This window comes from Anneissia japonica, unplaced genomic scaffold (genome assembly GCF_011630105.1).
Source record: "Anneissia japonica isolate Jap-2015-1 unplaced genomic scaffold, ASM1163010v1 scaffold1525_len913038_cov183, whole genome shotgun sequence".
NCBI classification, from domain to species: Eukaryota; Metazoa; Echinodermata; class Crinoidea; order Comatulida; family Comatulidae; genus Anneissia; species Anneissia japonica.
Window position 1 is genome coordinate 3243 of NW_022728504.1, and position 3894 is coordinate 7136.

Here is a 3894-nt window from a genome sequence, read left to right on the forward strand (position 1 = left end):
GTCATTTCCGGCCAGCTTGAGGTACTATTTTCCTCAAATTTTCGCACCTCAGCCTTAACTATGTTGGGGCTGGGATGGGTTTGAACTACGGCTTTGAAGTCGGTTAAATAAAGTAAATACATCAAAAAAATGTTTTAAAGTTTTATTTTCTTGGTACATCATGCATATTAATTAAATCTCTATGGTTGGCGAGAGAAATTTGTTGGCACTTCATTTTGACTATAATGGTAATTTGATGACGAATTTTACTACATAAGATAGGATTGTTTCTGGCCATCTAGAGGTACTCTTTCCCCGAAATTTCGCACCTCAGCTCCATGACCATGGTGGGGTTGATATAGATGTGACTCGTATTTGAAGGAGGTAAATTAAAGTAAATACATCAAAGACAATGTTTTAACTTTTATTTTTTTCTGCTGGGGCGGATTCATGGGGTACAAACTTTAGATCTTTGATTGCCGAAAATCGCTGTTAAAATATCATGCGAAATTTGTTCGTGATTCATTTTGACTACAAAGGTGATGTGATGATGACGAATTTCACTAAGAGTGTCATTTTGGTCATTTAGAAAGTACTATTTCCTCAAATTTTCCGCACCTCAGTCGTGCGCCCTTGGTCGTCGGATAAAAAATCAATAATAAAAAAAAAGAGGTAAAAATTGCCAATGAAATAACTTTACTTCGAGTGCCAATCCCTAATAAGCCAAAAAGTAAATTTTGGACCATCTAAGGTATTAAAACTCTCCCTATGAACTCTACCAAGTGCGAGAGTGCACTTCCGGGGAAATTGTTGGATCCACTTTTGGTACAGTGGCATTTATGGAAATGCATGCTGTATCCAAGATACATAGGCCTAAATAAAAATGAATACTAAAAAAAGAAAATTATTGAAATTACAACATAAAAAGTAAACCATAGAGGTCTTTAACTACGGTAATAATACACAATTGAACAAAAAATTCACACGACACCCGACGTCAACTATTAATATGTGTGCTGGCACCGCATTAGTGTTATTAGTGTGAGAGATGAGTCGATTTAGTGCACAAATTTTACCATTAGTCTTAATATGATTTTTGTGTGGGACATACCTTAGTACACCTGAAACACCAAGTATTAAGTGTTGTGAGCGGTGCGCTTTGAGGTCAGAGGTCAATGACCTACCTTTTTTACCAAATTTGACCAATATTTGTATTTTAGGGCACAACATTTGATAACATGCTTCAAGATTATTGGAATTAGGCTCATTTTAAAGCTGAGTGATCATACAAAATAGTAATTATAACTAAATAAAATTATCACTATTCATTATGATCTCTCAGCTTTAAAATGAGCCTAATTCCAATACTTTCGACGAATGTTATCAAATGCTATGCCCTAAAATATAGATATTTGTTCAAAAAACATTGATCTCTGACCTCAAAGCGCACCTCTCTTTGTGACTTGGTGTTTCAGGTATACTAAGGTATGTTCCACACAAAAATCACATTAAGACTAATGGTAAAATAATATGTACACTAAATCGAATCATCCCTCAGACTATATTACGGAGCGGTCTCATTCCATAAAAAAAAATACATTAATTTTTGTAACTTGTTGAAAGTCATCTTTGTAAACAGGGGGTCTGTTATAAGATGTGTGGTAATCTAATGGTTTCTTGATCTGGAACTACAGTACAGTATAATGACATATCCCTTCGTTATCGGAAACACTACTTCTAATTTTTTTTTCATTTATTTTAAATATGTTATTTACTCTGTAAAGTTATCATAAGTTAACCATTCTAAATTATATTTGAAAACTGAAATGAAAAAAAAATGAGTAGTTGCATATCGTATTCTTTTTTCAATGAATCGATAAGCTCCAAAGAAAAGGGGGGTCCGGAGGTAATTCTCCCCCGGGAAAATTTTGATTCCTAGAAGGCGGGAAATGAGCTTTCCCGACTTCTGGGGTGTCTTTTAATTACTTTTAAGTTCTACAAAATTCAAGGTTTTTCCCTATTGAAAACGGTCAGGTAATTTTTTACATTGTTATTCAGTAAATAGACCTTATGTGTGTATACAAACATAAAAATTTAAAAAAAATGAGTAGTTGCATACGAATTTTCCATGAATCGATGAATCCCAAAAAGGAGGGGGTCCGGGGGTTCTCCCCTGGGAAAATTGTGATTCCTAGAAGGCGGGAAATGAATTATCCCGACTTCTGAGGTGTCTTTTAATTACTCAAAATTCTTCAAAATTTAAAGGTTTTCCCCTCTTGAAAATTATTATAATGAATCAGTGAACCCAAAGAGAAATGGGAGGTTCAGGTTCTTCCCGGGAAAATGTTGATTTCTAAATGGCTGGAAATGAGCTTTCCCGCTTCTGAAGTATCTTTTAGTGACTTTAAAAGTTCTTCAAAATGCAAGGTTTTCCCCTCTTCAAAATGGTCAGGTAAATTTTTCCTATTGTTATTACAATAGATAGGCCTTATGTGTGTATACATAGGCCTACACAAAAAATTGAGTAGTTGCATATACGATTTTTTTTCGATAAATCGATCAATAAATCCCAAAAAGAAAGGAGGGTCCGGGGGTTCTCCCCCAGGAAAATTTTGATTCTTAGAAGGCGGAAAATGAGCTTTCCCGACTTCTGAGGTGTCTTTTAATTACTTTTAATTTCTTCAAAATTTAAGGTTTTCCCCTCTTAAAAATTATTATAATGAATCAATGAACCCAAACAAAGGGAGGTTGGAGCTCTTCCCGGGAAAATGTTGATTTCTAAGTGGTGGGCAATGAGCTTTCCCGACTTTAATTTAAGTTCTTTAAAATTAAAGGTAATAATTGTTTTCCCATTGTTGTTACAGCAAATAGGCCTTATGTGTGTATACAAACATAAAAAAAAGTTTGAGCAAGTTGCATACGTATTTTTTTTACCATGAATCGATTAATCCCAAAAAGAAAGAAAGGTGGGGGGGGGGGGGTCCTGTGGTTCTTCCACGGGAAAATGTTGATTCCTAGGTGGCGGGAAATGAGCTTTCCCGACTTCTGAGGTGTCTTTTAATGACTTTTAATTTCTTAAAAATTCAAGGTGCCCCCCTCTTGAAAATGATTCAATTAATCAATGAACTCCAAAGAAAAGGTCCGTGTTCCCCGGGAAAATTTCGATTTCTAGATGGCGGGAAATGAGCTTTCCTGACTTCTGAAATGTATTTTAATGTATTTTAAGTTAATCAAAATTCAAGGTTTTTCCCTCTTGAAAACAGTCAGGTAAATTTTTCTCATTTTCTATTTTATATGTGTATTCATACATAAACAAATGAGTAGTTGCATGCGTATTCTTTTTGTCATGAATCGATAAATCCCAAAAGAAAGGGTGGTCCAGGGGTTCTCCCCCTTCCTTAAAATTTTTGATTTTAATGACTTTTATGTTGTTCAAAATTCTACTTTTCTTAATGTAACAAAAAAAAAATTAAAAATTAAAAAAAATCAGCTCACGGGTCCTGAAAAGGTAGGTCTAGAATTTTTTTTGTTGCCCAAGGGAGGGGTCAGGACCCATTACCCCCTCCCCCATATTCGCCAATGTGAATTGCGAGAAAATGTAACTCTGTCGGGTACTGGATAAACATTCTCTTTCCCATCCTTCTCCTCCTTCTTCCCTCCTTCTTTGCTTCCATTTCCGATCATACAAAAATCTCCCGACATTATATATTTTTTGCCAAAAAGTGGGGGGCCCGGGCCCCCGGTTTCGCCGGCCATGTGTTTGTATGTTTCACGTATGTCTTGATAATATAAAATGAGTATGAATGCACAAAGTAGAGTCGTATACGTTGACATAATATACATAAAACAATTTTTTATTTCGAATATTTCAAGCAAGCCTGTGCTCTTCCTCAGCGATAACACGTATTGTTACCG